Below are 24,103 nucleotides of genomic sequence, written 5' to 3'. Positions count from 1 at the left end.
CTGCTAGACTGCTTGAATTGGGACATCAGTCTTCTCTTGCTTTGGATTTGAGCTGAAGCCTTGCTCTTCTTGGGTCTCCATCCTGCTGGCTCTTAGCCTGGAACTTAAACCATAAGCTCTCAGTAGGCTTTCGTACTCCCAAGTAGAATCATACCGTGGGCTCTCCCGGGTGTCCAGTTTGTTGACTGCAGATCTTGGTTTTTTGGCCTCCATAATTGTGTAATCCAATTCTTTATTATCTGTCTATCTAGACACACACACACACACACACACACACACATCCTCTTGGTTCTGTTTCTCAGAAGAACTGACTAATACATAAGCCTCATCTTTTTTGTAGCCTTACTTTGTTTCATCGCCGGTTTGTCTGAGTGCTCCTAAATTTGTCATAGCTTCTGCATAATTAGCTGTGGGTTCTCTTCATGGATGCAGTCTACCATGAAATGGCCATCTTCACCATGAGCTAAACAAAAGGAGAAATGCTTGTGTTTTCATAAACGTGGCAGCTGTTTTGGAAACATGTCACACTAAAGCTAGGCATCATTCGTTATATTCTTGTTTTGCAGTGGGTTTCTTTCTCCCAAGCTCTCTCCATATACGCCCATGGGCCTCAGAAGCATATGTGCCTGTTTGGCAGGATTCTGGGAATTCTTTCTGGATAGAGGAGCCCATTGTGAAGGTGCTCACATATGGTTTTCCAAAAACCTGCAAAGGGGCAGTCAGAACTTTTAAAGTTTTATTTGTTTATTTATTTATTTTCAAGTAGAATCTACACTCTACATGGGGCTTGAACTTAACGATCCTCAGATCAAGAATTATGTGGTCTTCTGACTGTGCTAGCCAGGCGCCCCAGAATTTTTAAATTACTGTGATAATTCCAAACTATAGCACTATCTACCTATTTTTAGAGGACAGTTGCCCCCCCCCCCCAAAAAAAGACTTTAGATTTAGAACAATTACCATTAGCCTGTCTTTCTAACAGTAGACAAGCAAGTTGTTTATCTATTGTGGTGACTCCTAGCTGGTGGTAATGAATTTGTCATCAGTAAGAGATTTCTTACTTGTTTTATAAAGTAGGAATATGTATCTATATTGTCTGAAACCAGTTTTAAGTTATTGAGATGCAAGTTTAGAAGAAGGGGAATGTGGGACAGCTGGGTGGCTCAGTCAGTTGGGCATCTGCCTTCAGCTCAGGTCGTGATCTCAGGGTCTTGGGATGCTCCTGCATCAGCCTCATTGCCCAGGAGGGAGCTTGCTTCTCCCTCTCCCTGCTGCTCCACCTGCTTGTTCTCACTCTCTCTCTGACAAATAAATAAATAAAATCTTAAAACAAATGAAAGTAAAAGAAGGGGAATGCTTTTAGTAATTTATAAGAGAATTACGGAAAGATTTGTTATTGAATACAGCAGTAAGCAGAGTAGGAGAAATCCTACTGTTAACATACCAGAAAAGGAAGTCCTTTAAAATTCCTCAGTCTCCATCTTTTCCAATATGGTTTACTTACATGTTCATCAATAGCTGACGTGTAGGCATGCCTGGGTGGCTCAGTCTTTAGGCATCTGCCTCAGGTCATGATCCTAGGGTCCTGGGATCAAGCCCCAAGTCAGGGTGCCTGCTCTGTGGGAAGCCTGCTTCTCCTTTTCCCACTTCCTCTGCTTGTGTTCCCTCTCTGGCTATCTTTCCCTCTGTCAAATAAATAAAATCTTTAAAAAAATTAGCTGACATGTATTTCAGTGTTTCCTAAGAATTTTATCCAAATCAAATGTCTCATGTACCTGCTATTACATATCTTATATGCCCTTGTGACATATGACATTTAGTAAGAAGAGTTCGTGAGTTCAAGGTATTTCTCTTATTATTGATTTTTCTTAATAACCAGTTAACCGGGGCCCCTGGGTGGCTCAGCTGGTTAAGCGTCTGCCTTCAGCTCAGGTCATGATCCCAGGGTGCTAGGATCAAGCCCTGTGTCCGGCTCCCTGCTCAGCGGGAGAGTCTGCTTCTTTGCCTCCCTCTACCACACCACCCCCCACCATGTTCTCTTTCTCTCTCACTTGTTCTTTTTGTTTCTCTCAAATACATAAGTAAAATCTTAAAAAAAAAAAAAAAGATAACAAAACTACAATAGTCATATAGATGGCCACAGAATTCTTTTAGTTTTAAAAAGAGGTTCTGAAAACGTTGGAAACCACTGGACTAGGTATCTTTGGAGCTATTTCTAGCTCTGATATGTGGGAAAGGAACTGTGGCTTAAGGATGGAGTGTATGTTAGGATGTGTGTGAAGAGCATCGCAGAGCATGCTGGTGAAATCCCCAGGGCTTTGGCTGGTTTCTAGTCACTCCTTTTTTTTTTTATCCTACATACCCCAGGGATTTGATTCATCTTTTTTCTAAGAGTCATTTGGTAATCTGTTGTTCTCTCTGCCCATAAAGCCTTCTCTGAAAGAGAATGCAGGTGCCTCAGCTTTCCCTTACCTTGTTAGCTCTGAAAGTATTTGATGCTTTTTCAATTTCAAGGGGTTTTACTGCCAGTAACAATAGAGAATGAAATGAATGAATAAAATCATATACATTTTAGAACTTAGAATTTTATTAAAAATAAGAGGTTTCCCTAAACTTCATTGAAGAATAAATGAGTAGAACTCAATTTTCTAGTAGTTGCTGGAATAAAGGGAATAAACTAAGTGATGTCCAAAGTTTCTTCCAACTCAAACATCTTTAATTTTCAGAGAGAAATTACTCACTTTCCTTCATTTTGTCACTGTCTTATTCTGGGAAGTATGTAACCATCTTTTCTTCTCTTTCTCTCTATCGTTAGGCCCTGAAGATAATTACTTATAGGCCATTGAATTCATTTTATCACAGAGGAGGAGAAGCTCCAGGTTATTGTTTTTAGTCTCTCCCTCTTTTTTTTTTTTTAAAGATTTTATTTATTTGACCCAAAGAGGGAGAGTACAAGCAGGGGGAGTGGCAGGCAGAGAGGAAGGGAGAAGCAGGCTTTCCACTGAGCAGGCAGCCTGACTCAGGGCTCCATCCCAGGACTCTGAGATCATGACCTGAGCCGAAGGCAGGCGCTTAACCGACTGAGCCACCCAGGCCCCCTGTTCTCAGGCTCTTTACCTGTTGCGCTTTTTTTTAAAATTTTTTTATTTTTATTTATCTTTTAAAGATTTTATTTATTTTATTTATTTGACAGAGATCACAAGTAGGCAGAGAGGCAGAAAGAGAAACAGAGGGAAGCAGGCTCCCCGCTGAGCAGAGAGCCCAATGTGGGGCTCGATTCTAGGACCATGACCTGAGCCGAAGGCAGAGGCTTTAACCCACTGAGCCACCCAGGTGCCCTACCTGTTGCTTTTTGCAGGAAAAGTCTACTTAATAAAATCCAATAAACACTATTAACAACAAAAAAAACCCCAACACTATTAACAAAAAATCAATTTTGATATAAACTGACACATAATCTTCCATTGTTGTGATAGCCTGTGTTTCCTAAAGATACCAGCAATAGCCAGGTTAATTCCGCATTTCTCCTCACATTGTGACCTTGACACTTGTCCCACGCGCTGTTGAAGTTTGTGTCCCCATCTCTTAATCAGAGCAGGCCTTTGTAACTGTCTCCATCAAAAGAGCATGGCTCAGGCAAAACTGTGTGACTCATGGGGCTAGGTCATAGAAATGCCATGTGCTTCTACCTTCTTCTCTTGGGTTACTTACTTTCGGAACCAAGTTCCCAGGCTGTGCTGTGAGGGCTCAAGTGAGACTCTGTGTGGGAGAAATTAAAGTTCCTGGCCCTCAGCCCCAGCTGAGCTCCCAGCTGACATCTAGCCTCAGCTTGCCAGCTGTGTGAATGAGCCATCCTAAAACGGATCCTAATCCTCCAGATCCCCATCATATAGCCCCAGTGGTGCCCGTGTAGAGGAGAGAAGAGCTGTCCCTGCCAAGCCCTACCCAGCTGCAGATTCACAAGCAAAAGTGAAGACGGTTGTTTCAAGCCACTAAGTTACACAGCAGAGGATGACTGAATCGGCATTCCGTTCTGCCAGAGCTTGGAGAAGAGACCCTTCTATGTATTAAAGTGCTTCAATGTAGAAACAAAACCTATTTCCACCTTCAGGAGTGCTGTTAGCATCATAAAAGAAGAAAAACAGATTCCGTGTCCTCTTCCCTTAGAGATTTTTTTTATCTCCTAGGCTTCCATTTTATGTATTTATTAAATTATGGGTCTTTTTAATTAAAGAATACTGCAGAATAGCAAATGGTGGAAGTACCACCCCCGCCCAGATAACTCCATTCTTATGTACTTCTAATATGGAATGTCGTGTGCATGTTAATAATGGGCAGTGACTTTGGAATCATTCAGGTGAGGTACGTGACCTTGGATAGCAACATCCTCTCTGTAATTGTTTCTTCTCTACAATGGTATCTGCTTTAGATGGTTGTTGTGAGTTTTCCGTGCTATATACATACGAAGTGTTTACATAGTGCCTGTCACACAATGTTGGCTCTTCATTACTACTGCTAGTCACTATTACTATTATTGGCATTTTTACTTTTAGACAAGGGAGGGGAAGGATAACCAGTAGGAAGGTTGAAGTCTGAAATGATGGAGTGAATACTCCTAAGAAGAAGTTAGGGACAGAGGGATGTTGGGAAGTCTAAAGCGACTAAAGAATGAATAAGCGCGTTTGAGATTTTTATAAGGCTTAAAATTGCAGTTAAGAGGTGAAGACCAGAGGGACTCCTTTGGGAAAAAAGATTAAGGAGAAGGTGATGAAAAAATTTCAGAATCAGGTTGGGCTGGTGCCAGTTTTTGGACTTCTTGATGATGGTTGGCGATTACTGATGTATTAGCAGTGATTTCTCATACATATTACCTGTTGTCAGGTAATATGTATGAGATTTGTAATTTTTTAACAAGCCCTTTACATTTATTAATGAATACTTTACATGCAACAAAATGTATAGATCCTAAGTATTCGGTTCAACTATTTGTTCCCATCAGTTCTTAATTGTTTAGTGTTCAGGCTGGTCACAGAGTAGAGTCAATGAACTAAATGGGAGGAGGGGACCTAGGGAAGATAACTTAATTCCCAGGGTGCTCGTTGGTCCTTATTAGCAGGTCAGGTTAATGTTTGTTACTTTGTTAGAAGACAAAGGATGAATACCCAACTTTTGTATCAACATGGATAGGACTGGAAGAGACTATGCTGAGTGAAATAAGTCAAGCAGGAGAGTCAATTATCATATGGTTTCACTTACTTGTGGAGCATAAGGAATAACATGGAGGACATTGGGAGATGGAGAGGAGAAGGGTGTTGGGAGAAATTGGAGAGAGAGACGAACCATGGGAGACTGTGGACTCTGAAAAACAAACTGAGGGTTTGGGATGGGAGGGGAGAGGGGGGTTGGGTAAGCCTGGTGGTGGGTATTAAGGAGGGCACGTATTGCATGGAGCACTGGGTGTGGTGCATAAACAATGAATTCTGGAACACTGAAAAGAAATAAAAAAAAATCTGAGGAAAACTTAAAAAAAAAGAATATAATGACAACACACACATAATATGAAAGATGGGGTCTCTTCTATACACCATCTGAAATCATGTATTTTGTAATTGACCAATTAAATAAGTGAAGGGCTGATAGCCCAAAACTGGAAGTGCAGAAGGGCTCTGCTTGTAAGTGGCTCATCTATAGATTGTATGTATATGGACTTGAATGAATAACAAGCTCACACTCTTCCTTACCCCTGCAAAAATACATACATAAATAAATAAACAGCAAAAAAAAAAAAAAAAAGAAGACAAATGGTAATTGTTCCCATTTACAAACAGAGAAGCTGGGGCTCAGGAGAGTAAAGTGATTTACCTAGAGTAACACAGCTAGGAAGTAGCTCAAGCAAGACAAAACTCAGTTTTTCTGTCTCTGTGATATTTTTGCAGTTACAGAGTGAAATAATGACATTGGCATTCTTTTTTTTAACTTTAGTGGAGATAATGTCCTATGAGGGTTTTATTAAAGTCCTATAAGTAAAAGGAAAACAATTATTGAAGTGCATGTCTTCTAGTTTCAGGTGCTTCAAATTTCCTCAACCTATTAAAACTATTATTTTTAATTTTCTCATTTTCTATAATTGACATAGTGTAGTTTATCAGATATTCCTCTCCAATGACTAAGGTGATTAGGTAAAATTAGTTGTTTGGGATAACCTAGTGCAATTTTATCTTTAAATATCCAAGAAAATAAAGAGCATTAAGAATGAAAAGAATCTGTTTCCAGACAGCTTATGTTGTTATAAGTCTCTTAGATAAAAGATATAAAGGTAGAAATGATGTAAGTGATGTTACTTAATTTTCCTGGGTAACAAACGACCTTGTGCTCAAGACTAGATGATGGACAAGTAATTTGAAATGTTACCAAGTGGAGAGGTACCTGGGTGGCTCAGTTCGTTAAGCTGCTTTTTTAAAAAGATTTTATTTATTTATTTATTTATTTATTTGAGAGAGAGAGAGAGAGAGAATGAGCAGGGTGTAGGGGCAGAGGGAGAGAGACAAGCAGACTCCCTGCTGAGCAGGAATCTGGATGTGGGGCTCCATCCTGGGACCCTGAGATCATTATCTGAGCTTAGAGTAGAAGCTTAACCAACTGAGTCCTATTTAAAGTAAACTCTACCCCAAGATGGGGCTCAAACTCAGGACCCTGAGATCAATGGTCACATGTTCTACCTACTGAGGCAGCCAGGTGCCCCAACATTTCTTTTATAATGATCATATGACACCTAAGAGAGATCAAAGAAAAAATTACATTTATGTATTCTTTTTAAAAAAGATTATTAACTGAAGTCCATGCTTTATTCTACTTTTTAAATTTTTTACTGAATGTCCTATTTCTGTTCTACAGAGGAACATATATATTACTTTATATTTAGTTATCATATTTCCTCAGAGACCTCTTGACGGTGACAGTTTCTCAGAACTTTGTTATTTTTGATGACTTCAACAGTTTTAAGGCATAATGGTCAAGTAGTTTTTGGGTTATCTTTCAGTAGGGGAAAATCATGGAGGTAAAATGCCGTTCCATCCTGTCAGGGGTACACACTACCTGCGTGACTTAGGACTATTAATGTTAACCTTGATCACTTCGCTGAAGTAGTACTCATCATACCTCTTCACTGCAAAGTTGTTCCTTTATTCCCCCCTTTCATACTGTAGTCTTTGATAGGAAATCATTATGTGCAGTCCATACTTCAAGAATGGGTGTCACTTCTTTGAAGGCAAAGTACGTAAATTATTTTAAATTTATAGGAAACTTGTCTGTTCTCCATTTATTTATTTGTCTATTTATTTATGTTTAGGCATTTATATAATTAGCTTCATGGATTTTTTCTTCTTTCTTTTTATAATTTTTTAAAAGATTTTATTTATTTATTTGACAGATCACAAGTAGGCAGAGAGGCAGGTGGGGGCGGGGGAGGGAGCAGGCTCCCCGCTGAGCAGAGAGCCCGATGCAGGGTTCAGTCCCAGGACCCTGAGATCATGACCTGAGCTGAAAGCAGAGGTTTTAACCCACTGAGCCACCTGGGCGCCCCTTTTCATCTTTTTTTTTAAAGATTCCATTCATGGGACACCTGGGTGGCTAAGTCGGTTGGGCCTCTGCCTTTGGCTAAGTACATGATCCCGGGGTCTTGGGATCGAGCCCTGCATTGGGCTCCTTGCTTGGCGAGGAGCCTGCTTTTCCCTCTCCCTCTGCTGCTTGTTCTCTCTCTCTCTGTCAAATAAATAAATAAAATCTCTAAAGAAAATAACGATTTTATTCATTAGAGAGAGAGAGTACGTGTACAAGCATGAGTGGAGGGGGAGGGCAGAACAGAGGGAGAGGGAGAGGCAGGGAGCGTGATGTGGGCGGGACTGGATTCCAGGACTGGGAGATCATGACCTGAGCTGAAGGCAGATGCCCAACTGACTGAGCCACCCAGGTGCCCTGGAGTTTTTCTTTTTTAATACTTTGTGTTATATTTCAGCATTACCTTTTTTTTTTTTTCCTGCAATTGTTCTAGTTTGGCCAGTGGGTACTCTTCAGTTTGCTGCTGTGTCCCTTTGACGTACTCATTGTGGGTTAAAAAAATTTTTATTTTATTTTGATGCTTCCTTACTCTTTGGCACAAGATGCTCCAGGGTCATCTGTGTATTTCTTGCCTCAGTCATAGAATCAGACATTTCTCCAAGGAACCCTGTTTCCATCTATTGGAGTATGGTATTAAAAACCAAAATCTGGGGTCACGTGGCTGGCTCAGTTGGTAGAACATGCGGCTTATGATCTCAGGGTCATGAGTTCAAGCCCCATGTTGGGCATGGAGCCTACTCAAAGGAAAAAAAAAAAAGTCAAAATCTAGGTTCTGAGTATGCTTGTTCCTATTAGGGAACAATGTGGTTTTAATTAGCATTCTTCTGATGACTAATGAAGTTGTGTACCTTTATACATGTTTATTGGGTTTTTGTATGTCCTGTTTTTCATGTGACAAGCCTGTTCAAGAATTTTATTCAGTGGCTGAGTTGTAGTTGTGACAGAGACTGTATGGCCTACAAATCCTAAAATATTTACTATTTAGCCCTTTATAGAAAAAGGTTGCCTACACTTATAGTTATGATAGCTGTTTTAATGTCAGTTCTGGGTTGGTTTTGATTGGTTGATTTTTCTCATTATCACTCGTCATATTTTCCTGTTCCTCTGAATACCTAGTAATATTTGTTTGCATGCAGACATTGTGGAGGGACTGGAGTTTTGTTTGATTTTGTTTTTTTGTTTTTTTTTTTCCTTCTTATATATTTCTGGAGATTTTTCCTGATATGCAGTTAAATTATATAGAAATATTTTGATCCTTTTGGGTATTGGTTTTAAGTTTTGTTGGGTGGGGCCGAAGCAACAGTTAGCGCTTTCAGTTCTAGAGCTTGTCATTCTTTACTTGTGGCAAGACTTTGTGGAATACGCTACCAGGAAATTACAAGGTCTTCTAAGTCTGGCTGATGGGAATAGGTGCGAGTGTTGGCTTTGTAAACTCTAGGCACTGTTCCCTCAGTTACTCTTGGATGATTTTTTTCCTCTGTGTTTGGTAGTTTTCTTGGATGCATGGGCCAGTGCGTACTCGGTGGAACACTTTAGAGGGACTCCCCACAGATCTCTAGTATTTTCTCTCTCTTTAGCTTTTTCCTCTAGAATATTCTACTCAGAACTCTAGCAGCCTTCATCCTCCTGGACTCCAGCTCCATCTTCTCAATTTAGGACATTCCTTGGGCTCTGGCTGGGCTCCTCTTCTCTGTGCCACACCCAGGAAATGCTAAGCGGTAAGCTGGGGCAATTGTAGGATTCACTTTTTTGTCCTCAGAGATGACTGTTTTTTTGTCGCCTGATGTACAGTGACTTGAAAAACTAGTCTGTTGTCTAAACTATTTTGTCTGTGTTCTTTTGGTTGTTTAATGTAAGGGGGTCAGTCTGGTCCTGGTTACTGTATCTTGACCAGAAGCAGAAGTCTTTGGGATCTTTTTAAAATCCTGAATGGTGTTTAATCTCATCACATGTTATTTCTCTGTCTGTCGAGATGATCATATGATTTTCTTTTTCTTCTCTTTTTTTTTTCTGGTACTGTGTGTTGAATTACATTGATTTTTTTCCCCTAATGTTAAATCAAGCTCTCATTTCTGGAATAAACTATTTAGTCATGATGCATTATCTTTTTTATATATTATTATATACACTTTAGAGGAACTAATATATTTTTTAGAGTTTTTGCATCTGAATTTACATTCATATACTGCCCTTCTTCAGATTTTGACATCAGGGCTATCCTGGTTCATAAGGTGGGTTGGGAAACATTCCTTCTTTTTCTCTAGAAAATGTTTGTTAATATTGATGCTTTTTCTTCCATAAATGGTTAGAAAAATCCTCTGGTGAAGCCATGTGGTGATTTCATTAGGGAAACTGTTTTTTAACAGTTTATTTCTTTAATAGACTATTTCTTTAATAGACACAGGACCATTCAGATTTTTTATTTGTTTGCATTTGGGTTTTTGTCAGCTGATTTTCTAAGAAGAAAAATGATCTGTTCAAGGTCATAGATCTAATAATGAATAAATCTTCCAAGCCTGTGCTTTTCCAGACTTTGTCATACCAGCATAATCTATACTTTTAAATTTGCATACTCTTTTATCTTCTACTGTAGATTATAAACTAGCAGGCAAGTTCTATCTCTGATAAAACTTAGTATCACTGGAGGATTAGGGCCAAATAGATATTTAAATTAAATTGAAGCACACTTGGGGTTCGTATTGAGATTTTAAAAGGAGAGAGACCTTGATTTAAGTAGTCATTTCACTACTTCATTTGGACTCTTGATTTCAGTCTCTAAAAGGTACATTTTACCTCTTTGGTTGTGGATTGTTGTTGGTTAGAATACATATTGAAGAAAAAGGTGGGAGTAGTATAGTTCTTACACTTTAGAAGTAACATTCATACTGTTGCATTTATTTTTCTAGATTTTGATTTTATTTTTATTTCCTAAAACCTAGTAGGTAAGTTATCTGTCTGTAATTCTAGGGCAATTAAAAGAAAAAAAACAAAACAAAACTTTAGTTCAGAATATGACTTACCAAAACCATTTTTAAATATCTGTTCAAGAGAGATTGTAACTAAGATTCTATTATCAGGGAAGATTCAGTGAGTATGTAACATTCCAATACCATAAATTGTGTCCATCTTGTTATAGTAGACTTAGTCTAAGATTCACATGTTGGGGAAGAATGTGAGTTTGAGTGGAGAGGGTTCAGTTGAAGGTCTGTTTCTTTCTTTTTTTTTTTAAGATTTTATTTATTTATTTGACAGAGGGAGATCACAAGTAGACAGAGAGGCAGGCAGAGAGAGGGAGGGAAGCAGGCTCCCTGCTGAGCAGAGAGCCCGATGTGGGACTCGATCCCAGGACCCTGAGATCATGACCTGAGCTGAAGGCAGCGGATTAAACCACTGAGTCACCCAGGCGCCCTGAAGGTCTGTTTCTACAAAGTACGTAGTCCATTGCCAAAAGAAATATTACCTAGCAGCAGTTTACATGTGCCAAGAAAGGCCAGAAAAGTCTTGTAGTAGAAATTGTACAGGGGAGCTGTCAGACTAGATCCCTGAGGATGTCAGGCAGGAAATAAAGCTTACAGTGCTAAAAATTTTTACTGGATAGCTAGGCAGTTGGAAATAAATATTCCAATGCTTGTATTTTTTTATCACGCTTTTATGTTGACTAGGCAGTTGAGAATTACAATTAGGTAATTTAAACTGTTTAAAAAATTAAAACCAAACAAAGATTTTTCTAAGATTATATTAAGTATTATTTTCTGTCTTTTTCCTGCATAGTGTTTTATTCTGAGATTAGGTTTGGAAATGTATTGGGAAAGGGCCTTTAAGTTCTTAGGAATAAAATACAGTAAATAAACAATTTCCTTTTCAGTGCCCAAAGTGGAAATACAGAAAATGTAAATAAGTAATTGTGCCAAAGTATTTATCTGTGGTTCTTTTTATTTCTAGAATACATTTCCCATTTCTACTGTACATATTCAGATATATTTATAGAAATTTCAAGCTTAAGGGACTTTTTTTTTAAAGATTTTATTTATTTGAGAGAAAGAGAGAGGCAAGGGGAGAAGTAGGCTCCCTACTCAGCAGGGAGCCCGATGTGAGACTTGATCCCAGAACCCTGGGATCACTACCTAAGTCTAAGATGCTTAACCAGCTGGGCCAACCAGATGCCCCTAGCTTAAGGGACTTTTAAGGAACATCTATTTGGATTCCTTTATTTATTTATTTATTTTTTTAAAGATTTTATTTGTTTATTTGACAGAGAGAGATCACAAGTAGAGAGGCAGGCAGAGAGAGAGAGAGGGAAGCAGGCTCCTCGCTGAGCAGAGAGCCCGATGCGGGACTCGATCTCATGACCCTGAGATCATGACCTGAGCTGAAGGCAGCGGCTTAACCCACTGAGCCACCCAGGCGCCCCTGGATTCCTTTATTTTGTGGCTAGGAGAAACAAGGAAGGTACAGTTGAAATATGAGTAACTTGCCCAGTGTCATGAAGGAGGGTAAGAACACTTGTTGCACTTGGGGAAATGGAGCCTGGTTTACTAAGTTACTTGAAATTTCAAATATATGGTGATGGCCTTGCTTTTCTCGCCACCTCATGGCTTCTAAATGTTGGTGTATCAGCTTTTGGTTCACTACCAGCAAAGTAAAAACTGTCAAAGCCTGGCGCCTGGGTGGCTCAGTGGGTTAAGCCGCTGCCTTCAGCTCAGGTCATGATCTCAGGGTCCTGGGATCGAGCCCCGCATCGGGCTCTCTGCTCAGAGGGATCGTACTTCCCCCTCTCTCTTTGTCTGCCTCTCTGCCTACTTATGATCTCTCTGTCAAATGAATGAATAAAATTAAAAAAAAAAAACTGTCAAAGCCCTTTGAAAACCATTATTATTCAGGAAACAAAAACAGTATCAACACTTTAAATCAAATAAGAGTAGTTTTAGGTTCTTTAAATTGAGAGAAGGTTATTTAAGAAATTATAAGTTTTCTAGGCTGCTTCTACATTGACATGCTCTCTTCCATTATGAGTGCCCCTTGACATTCACAGATAGGTTTTAAACTAATGTTATGAAACACTACAAAGGATAGAGATGGTCCCGTAATTTCAGTTTAGGCGGTCTTTGTAAGTGTTCTATGTTAAAATGTTTTCTAGGGCAGGACTTAAAATCAGTCTGGTTCACTTCTGGGCCATAGAATGTTGATAATAATTACTGTAAAAATGCATACAGTTCATAACAACATTAAAGAATTTTCTGAAGAAGACAAAAGTGCCACTTAATGTGAGAAAAAATTCTTCTTACAGTAAGTTTTTTATTCATTTTTATTTTGTTAAAATTTTTAAAAAAAGATTTTATTTATTTGACAGAGATCATAAATAGGCAGAGAGGCAGGCAGAGAGAGAGGGGGAAGCACACTCCCCGCTGAGCAGAAAGCCGGATTCGGGGCTCGACCCCAGGACCCTGGGACCATGACCTGAGCAGAAGGCAGAGGCTTTAACCCACTGAGCCACCCAGGTGCCCCTATTTTGTTAAATTTTTTATTAAGTAGGCTGCACACTGGGCTTGGAACCCAATATGTGGCTTGAACTCATGACCCAGAGATCAAGACCTGGGCTGAGATCAAGAGGTGGGCGTTTAACCAACTGAACCACCCAGGTGGCCCCAGAAAAGTATTATTTTGGGCTCAGGCTGCAGCTGCATTATAGCCCGTCCAGCAGAGGCAGCATCAAATCACAGTTAAGAGCTCCAGCTTTGCGCCTTACTCTGGACTGTCCAGCAGGTTCCCTCACTTGCGTGTGTCTCAGTTTCTTTGACTGTAAAGTACTGTGTCCTTCATGTACTTTGTTTTGAGGATTACATGAATACTTGTGAATTGCTTAAAATAGTGCTTACCCTGGTAAGTACTCTGCAGATGTTAGCTCTTATTATTACTGTCATAACATGCGAAGCTCTTAGAATCTGGCTTAGTCAGTATTCAGTAAATGTTAGCTCTTACTGTTCTTAGGAGGTTTTAGTCAGTATGTAATAGGCTTTAGGTTCTTGAAGTAAATTCAGTGGTTTAAACTAGCATTTTCCAAAGTGTAAAGCCGTAATTCAGTATTCTGCAAACCACTCTCATAGTGATAAGTATTTTCTTCCCTTTCTTAGTCTTTTATAAAATACTCTACCCGTCCCTGATCTCTGGAGACAACCCAGAAGTCCCATCTAATCAGCACTGGGCTGAAGGTCTTGACTGTTGTGATAGTCTCTGTGTCAGACCTGATGTAGTCTCCACATTGCTTTCTGATTGTGGTTCTCTCTGAGCTCATACCCCACTCCCAGCGTTGAGGGCTGGGGCAGGGATGGGATGACTGCAGGAGATAGTCCCATTCTCTTCTTCCTCTGTCTTCCTTCCCTCACCTTTTCATCCCTTTGTCTTCCTTGTCCTTTCCTTCCCTTTTGCTTCCGCATTTGCTATTTCTGGCACTGTTTTTTGTTTTTTTTTTTTTAAAGATTTTATTTATTTATTTGACAGAGAGAAATTACAAGTAGGCAGAGAGGCAGGCAGAGAGAGAGGAGGAAGCAGGCTCCCTGTTGAGCAGAAAGCCCGATGTGGGGCTTGAACCCAGGACCTGGGATCATGACCTGAGCCGAAGGTAGCGGCTTAACCCACTGAGCCACCCAGGTGCCCCTCTGGCACTGTTTTAAGTTCTGATAGGAAATATATCTTTTCTACTCATTTTCTTTTCTTGGATCAATCATTTTCCTTTTAAGCTTACTCCTTTGTATTTTATCTTTGAGCTCTTAGTTCATGAAGTTCATTCTTTTCTTTCTTTCTCTCTTTTTTAAAGATTTTATTTTATTTATTTGTCAGAGGGAGACACAGCGAGAGAGGGAACACAAGCAGGGGGAGTGGGAGAGGGAGAAGCAGGCTTCCCGCCGAGCAGGGAGCCCAACGTGGGGCTCCATCCCAGGACCCTGGGATCATGACCTGAATCGAAGGCAGAGGCTTAACGACTGAGCCACCCAGGCTCCTCAAGTTCATTCTTTTCTTAATTTTCTTGATTTACTCCACGAATGAGAAGAAATGTACGTGGGTTATGTACTTTTCATCTGTATGTTGAATATTACATTTCCTAGCCTATTTTTATATTTTACATAATTTTGTATTGGTCTCAAATCTAACATTCCACTCTTTTAATAGACAGATTAAAATTCTGTTTCTGTCACTTGCTACTTTTTAGACTTTCTGCATTTTATTTTATCATTTGAGACTTAATTTTCTTATTTTTAAAAGGTACTTCATAAAATCTTCTTCCTAATGTTATTATAAATTTAGATTAACTTTTGCTTAAAAATGATGCACTTCCATATGCATTTACATTTCTTTTGACATTAAAAAAGCAGAGAAGGTTAAGACTAAAAATAAGAACAGAATAGCTGATGAGAGATTTAATAAAAATTTTGATGATAGAAACTTGATAGTGGAAAAAAAGTAACTAACATAGTAGGACAGAGAAATGTTATTACCCTTTAGGTATTATCTTTAGAACCTGAAGATGTGGTGCCTATAAGAAGCACACTAATTCACTCCACAAATTTCTCAAGTGGCACCAGGTACTTCAGAGGTGGGAGTGAGACATTGAACTGAAAATGGGGCATTGGTTCAAAGTCTCTTGACTGAAATGTTGGATCTCCAGGTCCGCTGCCTTATATTGTGCAGCCAGACAACTACCTGCCCTCCACCCCTCAATTATTCAGAAATCAAATGTGACCAGGGGTGGGGGCCTCTAAATTGGAGAGATTTCAGGATGGAGTGACACATGGGATGGAAGATGGGGACTAGCTGTGTATTGAACAGTGGACCTACAACCTCTCACTTCATCTCCAAATATACTGTGGCTCCTGACCACTGGGACCAGATTTGTGTGGCTAATTCAGGAGATTGAAGGGATCTTTTTTAGAGAAACTGAAGAAGACTCAAAGAAAATACTTTCTCATACTGACATTTAAGGGTCTCTAACGGAAGAGCTATTTCCTGTAGGGAAGCTCTCTGATTGAAAACCCTGTCTATACACCAGGGATGCCATTCACATCTTTCAGGGCCTCATTCTTAAATAGTAACAGACAATTACTAAGGATCATGAGACATAGGAAAAAACCTTCAACATGAACAACAGAGACCAAAGTGAACACATTGCATAGAAGAATCTGGTGGAAATAGAGATAGGGTAGGGCTCAGAGTAAAAATATGAAATGAAAAAATAATGGGGGCACCTAGACAGTTGGTTAAGTGTCCAACTCTTGGTTTTAGGTCAGGTTGTGGTCTTGGGGTCATGGGGTCAAGCCCCGTGTTGGGGCTTTCTCATAGAGAAAAGGACTTACAAAATGAGAACTGGATTCTTTGAAGAAGGAACGATTTAGAAATGAAAAAGAACTTTTGGATATATGTAACTGTGGCAGCTCAAATTAAAACAAAACAGAACAAAACATTTTTAAAAAAATGGTTGGAACCAAGTGAAGTTGAAGAAATCTCCCAGAAACTAGAAGGAAAAGACGATGATAGAAAGTAAGAGAAAACGGCTTTTTGAAGAAGACATCATTGTGGCTACAGTGGAGCTTCGTCAGGCCTGCTTCTGCTCCCAACTCTTCAGCTGTTCACTCTTCTTGAGGAACAAGTTGGTCAGGAAGCCATGTCATGGCCATGGCTTTTAGATTACTTATTTATTTATATTTTAGGATTTATTTATTTTAGAGAGAATGTGTGCGAGCAGTGGGGAGGGGCAGAGAGAAAGGGAGAATCCCAAGCAGACTCCCCATTGAGTGTGGAGCCTGATGTGGCGCTCAACCCCACGACCCCACGGTCGTGACCCCAGCCAAAATCAAGTGTTGGATGCCCAGCCAACTGAGCCACCCAGGCACCCCATGTCCATGGCTTTAAAAAACACCTGAAAGACACCCATGGAACCACAGGTTGTGACTCGCTGAATTAGAATGACTCTAACCAGCCACAGCATAAAACCTTTGAGGCAGTTGTGTGCCGATTTGATCAGAGGTACGAAGGAAAAGAATCTCAGGGTGCAAAGATCAGTTCAGATGCCTGTCAAGACTGAGAAGCACGACCTGGAAAACTCCTTGTGGTGACTATTCTAAGATATGGGATCATTTTCAGATGAGGATCCAGAAGGAATGCGTTGATTGGCACCATCCTTCTGAGGTGGTTAAGCAGATGACTTCCCTCGGTATTGAGCCAGGAGTTCAGGTTGAAGTCGCTGTTGCACTTGTTTGAATCAACCCTTTTAATAAATTGATTATTAGTTGTTAGAAGAAAAGAAAGAAGAGATGAGACGCTTACAAAGTTAATTGAGGAGGTCCAATGACAGACTATGGATACTGAAAAGACAGCCCACAGAATGTTGGGAATTGATTTGCAATCATATATCTGATAAGGGACTTCAACCCAGGACGTAAAAAAAAACAAACCAAACCAAACAACCCCTCAACTATAAAAAGCAAATAACTCAATTTATAAATGACCAAAGGATCTGAATAGACATTTCTCTAAGGAAGATACATAAATGGCCAATAAGCTTATGAGAAGTTGCTCAACATCATTATTTATTAGGGGAATGCAGATCAAAACAACAATGAGATACTGCATCATACCCATGGCCATGATTTGTAATAAAAGTGAAAGACAGTTTCAAGTGTTGAGGACATGAAGAAGTGGGAACCCTCATTACATTGCAGGTGGAACTGTAAAATGATGTAGTCACTTTAGCAAACAGTTTGGTAATTCTGTAAAAAGTTGAGAGCAAGGAGTTACCACATGACCCAGCAATTCCATTTTTATGTATACACTCAACAGAATGAAAACATATGTTCATGCAAAAACTTGTACAGATTTTCAAGGCAGTGTTAGTCATAATAGCCAAAAAGTGGAAACAACCCAATTGTTTATCCCCTGATACTTGGGCAAATGTGGTGTGGTATATCCATACAGTCAACTATTATGCAGTCATAAAAGAAATTACATGCTTCAGCATTGATGAATTTCAAAAGAAACATGATGTTGGGATTGAGCCCCCCCATTGGGCTTTCTGCTCAGCAGGGAGCCTGCTTTCCCCTCTCTCTCTGCCTGCCTCTGCCTACTTGTGATCTCTCTGTCAAATAAATAAATAAAATCTTTAAAAAAAAAAAAAAGGAAACATGATGTTAAGTGAAGGAAGCCAGTCACAAAAGTCCATATACTGTATGATTCCATTTATATGAAATGCCCCGTAGAGGCAAATCCATGGAGACAAAAGAGATTAATGATTGCCAGGGTAGGAGGAAATGGGGAGTGACTGTGGATGGATATGAGATTTCTTTTTGGGGTGATGAAAATGTTCTGAAATTAGATAGTGGTGATTGATAGAATTTTTGTGAACATACTAAAAACCCCTGAGTTACACACTTTTTTTTTTTAAGATTTTTAAATTCATTTACTTAGAGCAAGTGAGAGAGAGAGAGCACAAGCTAGTGGGGAGGGTCATAGGAGAAGGAGAAGGAGAAACAGGCTCCCGGCTGAGCAGGGAGCCCCATGATGAGGAGGAGGCCCAACACGGGACTCAATTCCAGGACTCTGGGATCATGAGCTGAACTGAAGGCAGATGCTTAACCAACTGAGCCATTCAGGTGCCCGAGTTACACACTTGAAAGAGGTTATACACTTTATGGCATGTGAGTTGTATCTCAATTAAGCTGTTATTTTAAAAAACCTGTGTGTTATGAATGGGTTACTCTAATGACTAATGAGAGATTGTTTTGTGATAAAATATGAATTGGAATCATAAAGTAATTAACCACCTCCAGATTGGGTGATGACTGAGAAGCAATTGAGAAAAAAAATTGCATGAGCCTCCAGCAGACACCAAGTAAAACTTGGGACTTATGTGGTAGCTACTGTATGGCCAAACACAGGGTAATATTTTTGTTGTTTAGGCTAAATTTTGGGAGGTAAGACATCTTGATATAAACTTGAAAGTGATTGTTAGTTTGAAATGTGTATTTTATTCTTGTAACAGGTTTATACTTAGGCAGGTTAAAACGATTATAGGGGTACCTAGGTGGCTCAGTGGGTTAAAGCCTCTGCCTTGGGCTCAGGTCATGATCTCAGCGTCCTGGGATCGAGCCCTGCATCGGGCTCTCTGCTCAGCAGGGAGCCTGCTTCCCCCACTCTCCACTCTGTCTGCCTGCCTCTCTGAAACTTGTGATCTCTCTCTCTCTCTGTGTCAAATAAATAAATAAAATCTTAAAAAAAAGAAAACAATGATTGTAAAACTAGAATGTGACAAAGTAGAAACTGCCCCTTTAGTTCCAGTTCATTGTCAAATCCTTCACCAAACCCATAGAACTGTTTTGGCCATAAATGGCCTCCCTTGTTGCCTAGATAGAAGTAGATGCTTTCTTTTGGGAAACAGCATGAATTACTTTCAAAAAAGTGTTTGGTGGTTTTGCCAGATTGGTTTAGGTCAGTATTTTCATCTTATACTTGTTATTTGCTATTTTTGATGAATATCTGTTTTAAAAAATAATTGAGCCATGACCTGAGTTTTTGGAAGTGTACCAATGGTACTATGGTAATTTTATACAAACATTTCCCTGGCTTTATCAGCTTTCATTTATTGCTAGTCTGTGCTAGATTTTAATGTGATAATGGAAGTCAGAAGTTATACTCATGTGATTATCCACTCTGCAATTTCCTTTAATCATTTAAAAACAGATGTAATTTTGCAGTGTGATTTGACCCAAGAGGTTATGTTTTTTGAAGTAATACTAAAGCCCTCCTCACTTTGTGAAGATGGATGCCCGGCCGGTTCATTCGGGGAAGCATTTGACAAAGGGCCAATTAAACATTTGTGTCAGCTCTAGTTGGTAGCTTCTTCGAGATAATTATCTTAAAGCAATTTTAGCTTTATGTTGTAACAAATAGTGCAAAGAATTTCTGTAAAGTATACTGCTAGAAACTTCATTTTGCAGCATTTGTGAATTTTTTTGTTTGTTTTTCATTTAATGTGTTGAGAGCTGGCAAAGACGATCTGACAGGCAGAATTAGAAATCTTTTGGGGGTGGTGGTGACGTGTTTGGATTCCAAAGCCTAGAGCCTAGAGGAATGATGGCAAGAGTAGAACTGTAAACCTCAAAATGCCAGTAACTTCAGATGCATTCAAGACTTTTCTCCCTAAGATTTGGAGTTAACTCTTTGAAAGTAGTTACAGCCAGGTGATGCGTGTACCTCATACTAGAAATTCTGTTGTCGTTTTTCCAGTTACTTCCACCAGATGGATTTTAATATATATGGAAGAATATGATGTCAACTCTTTTGTACTTTAGAATGATTTTGTCCTTTTGTCTGCCTGAAGAGTCCATTGGAATCTCTCCTTAGTGACCAGCTTTATTTTTTTCATTGTATTTTCTAAGTGTCCATTTCTACTTATGGTAATAATCCTGGCAGGATGCATATTACCAGCTGTATATGAAGGTGTAGCTATATGGAGCATAAAATTAGACATGCTTCCTGCCTTTGGCTCACAGTCTAAATTTAGTAAGCGAGAATCTCCTTTCCTAGATGTCATTAAAAATAGAAGATACCCATCTGTCTGGAATGGTTTAGATACAATTCTGCCTACAGGCTTGGAGATGAACTATATAATGATGACTCTCTTTTAGTCCTAGAATTCTTGGAAAAATATCTTCTTTAATACAGAGGCCAAGAGTGTACACAGCTTACAGTTTTGACCTTAAATGATCCTGTAAGTTTGTAAAAATCAGGAAGATCTAAGAGAATTAAACTTTGAGGAGAAATGTAAAAGATAATGAAACAGTATCACTTGGTTAAGAAAATTGGCTCTGAAGTAAAAGCTAGTTATGATCTAATACTTAGGATTTGCTAGCTACATGAGAGAACTACCAAACTCTCTGAGATTGTAACCTCATTTATAATGTTGAAATAGTGAGGTTTACTTCACAGAGCTGTTGAGGAGTAAGTTAAATTAGTTTGTAAAGTGCTTTCTTCAGTGTCTGGCATGTAGAAGGTATTTTTTGGTGGTAGTTATTATTGTTTATTGTAATAAACAAATTCTGATTCCCCCCCACCCCCAAATTCTGCTATCTTGCTATCAACAGATCTTACTTTGGAACTCAGGATATAATGGGGTCAGAGATAAATAGAGAATTCCTAGGCATTTTTGGAGTGATGGAAATAATTTATAGGAGTAGTGAAAGTCACCCCCCGAGGACTGCTTACATTTTGGGGTGACAGAAGACACAGGGAAATAGAGAACACTACCAATGAGGTGAGAAGACAACTGGGAGAAGACAACTGGGAGAGTGGTGTCACGGAATTCAAGACATAGGCTACTCCCCAGGTCACAGATTTTCTTCAGAAGTTTATCAAAAAAATAAACAAAACACAAAAACCAAAGTCCACAATAAAACAAACAAAAAAGAAAGAGTTTATTCAAAATATTGTCAACCATAGGTGATGTCAGGTAATGACCAAACCCTGAGGGAACCACTTAACTGGGCAAATGGGAGGTCTTGGTCTTTGAGAGAATAGAGAAATGGCTGTACACCCAGATTTTATTGGGTAGAAAAATAAATGTGAGGTGAAGAAAAGTAGAGGCCCTAAGTATAAGATGGACTCTTATGAAAATTTAGTTGTATAGAGGAGAGGGATAAACTTAAGAGGGTTGAGAAAGGGTTTGGGTTTGTTTTGTTTAGGAAAGAAAAAAAATGAGCATGTTTGGAGGCTAAAGGAGAAATTAGACATATTATCCCGTGGGTAATTGCTGGACAGGTTCTGGTATGAGGTGAGTGGGAATGGAATCCAGTGCACAGGAGAGGCTGAGAGGGGCAGCTGTTGTTTTCTGGACGAAGAAGAAAGGAGGAAAACAAAGAGGTTTGAGCTGGGAGGGGACAACAAGGAAATTTGTTTAATGGCTTCTGTTTAAGTGGGGAAGTGGTTAATGATTTTAGTGAGATAGTAACAGACCAGTACTCTTCAACTGTGGGTGATTTTTGCCTCCTAGGGTACATTTGGCAATGTCTGGAGACATTTTTTGTTGTCATAAGTTGGGGAATGTACTTCGAGCATCTAGTGTGTAGAGGACAGGGACGCTGCTAATGATTTACAATGCACACAGCAGCTTCCCACCGCAAAGAATAGTCTGGTCCCCAGTGCTAATGTGCTGCCCTTGTCCTAGATCAGATCATTCCTGCAACGTGATCTTCAACAAAAGCCAAACAGTTTGAATAATGGCTTCACATATCCTTTCTTAGAAAGTCACAGTACATATTTTTGAGGTCTGAAAAATCCTCAGGAGAAAATCTAAACTGTTTAACCAACTGACTTGTTTCTCTTTGTTTTGTAACAACCTTAACACTGAGAAATGCATTTAGGAAAAGATGGTACTTTTGATTTCTTGGCTGCATTTTCATCCTTGTATATAAAGCTCTTAGCTCGGAAGCTGGCATTTAGTAAACCGTCAATAACTGATAGCTGCTATTATTACACTTGTCTCCCCTCCAGCTGTGAAATCCTGGACCACTTCTGACATTTGTTACAAGTTGCAATTTTAAGGTTCATGAAGTCAGTGTGCAAGAGACAAGAGATACCTTTCAGACCCACAGAATGCACCAATCTTACATTAGACTGTGGTGGTTCCCCACAGACTTAAACTGAGAACTACTACATCACCCAACACCTAGCTCTGCTTCTGAGTATATACCCAAAGGAATGGAAAGTAGGGACTTGAGCACATATGTGTACACATACCCATGTTCGTAGCATTACTCACGATAGCCAAAACGGGAAACAATTCAAATGTCCACCCTTGGATGAATGGATAAACAAAACGTGTTTTATATGTATGTGTGTGTTTATAAATACACATACCCCCCCCCACACACACAATGTAATATTGTTCGACTGTAAAAGGAGTGAAATTCTGGCACATGTTACAAGGATGAACTGTGGAGACATTATGCTAAGTGAAATAAGCCAGACACAAAAGGACACATATTGTCTGCTTCCACTTATTTGAGGCAGCTAGAGTAGCCAGATTCATAGTGACAGCAGGTAGAACTGTGATTTCCAGGGTGTCAAAAGGGGGAATAGATTGGGTACAGAGTTACAGTTTGGGAAGATGAAAAATCCTGGACATGGGTGGTGATGATTGTACAGCAGTGTGAATGTACTTAATGCCACTGAACTGTCGGTATACTTAAAAATGGTTAAAATGGTGAATTTTATGCTATGAGTATTTTACCTCCCCGCGCCCCCATCTCACATTAGAATACTTAGCAATCACCACAGAGCAGTCAGGACACTCCCTGGTGGTTTAGTGGTTAGGATTTGGCCTCTCACCAAGCAGTCAGGAGCTTTACTTTTGTTTTTTATAGAACTTCACAAGGGTTAGCAGAGACCAGTTTTAAACCAGTGATACCGTTCTAATGAGATAGTTAGAATAGACATAAACAGGGGCGCCTGGGTGGCTCAGTGGGTTAAAGCCTCTGCCTTCAGCTCAGGTCATGATCTCAGGGTCCTGGGATCGAGCCCCGCATCGGGCTCTCTGCTCAGCGGGGAGCCTGCTTCCTCCTCTCTCTCTCTGTCTGCCTCTCTGCCTACTTGTGATCTCTCTCTCTGTCAAATAAATAAATAAAAAATCTTTAAAAAAAAAAAAAGAATAGACATAAACAACAACAACAAGTTCATTTATTATATCAGTGATTAATATAAATTTAACACTCCTACCTGACATGCACATAATTTTCTCATGTGTGGTACTACTCCAGACCTTTTCAATGTTCAGGTCCAGGGTAACTGAAAATTGTTATGTTTTATTCAAATAAAAGGTGCGTATTTGTTCAGAGAGAAAAAAAAAAGTGATTCTTTTTATAATTCTGTAGGAATGACATCATGGTTAGTTTAATTTGGGGGAGTATCTGCATATATATTTTCTCCCACGTTTATATATATATTCTTAAAGGATGTTAAAAATATAGCTAGCAATATCAGAAAGAACCCTCATGGAAATGCAGCCACTTCTCTGCATCTCAAGAAAATCCCCTACAAGTAAATCTGTTTTTAAAAATTGTCTAAGGGATGCCTGGGTGGCTCAGTCAGTTAAGCTACTGCCTTCAGCTCAGGTCATGATCCCAGGGTCCTGGGATCGAGCCCCACATTGGGCCCCCTGCTCAGCTGGGAGCCTGCTTCTCCCTTTCCCTCTGCCGCTCCTCCTGCTTATACTCTCTGGCTCTTTCTATCCCTCTGTCAAATAAATAAATAAATAAATAAATAAATAAATAAATAAAATCTTGAAAAATTGTCTCAAAATGTTTACATCAAAGGCAAGCAACATGGGGGCACACTTATCTAGGGTATTGTTATTGTTTTTTTTAATCTGTGATTTTGCCAATCAAGCAGAAATGGAAAAAGGAGTGAGAGGTTTTTTTTTTTTTTTTTTTTTTTTTTTTTTTTT

General features: G+C 39.4%; 1 protein-coding gene and 1 pseudogene across 1 annotated transcript in view; both read left to right on the top strand.

The window, feature by feature from the left end:
- Positions 1 to 24,103, top strand: part of LOC111145711 (suppressor of cancer cell invasion) — a 147,868-nt gene that overhangs the window by 17,086 nt on the left and 106,679 nt on the right. The gene's annotated exons all lie outside the window — the stretch shown is intronic.
- LOC111145931 lies at positions 16,512 to 16,869 on the top strand (annotated as a pseudogene).

This window comes from Enhydra lutris, unplaced genomic scaffold (genome assembly GCF_002288905.1).
Source record: "Enhydra lutris kenyoni isolate GAN:26980312 unplaced genomic scaffold, ASM228890v2 scaffoldscaffold13, whole genome shotgun sequence".
Taxonomy (NCBI): Eukaryota; Metazoa; Chordata; class Mammalia; order Carnivora; family Mustelidae; genus Enhydra; species Enhydra lutris.
The sequence above is the reverse complement of the archived record's forward strand: the minus strand, read 5'-3'. Positions and strand labels throughout refer to the sequence as shown.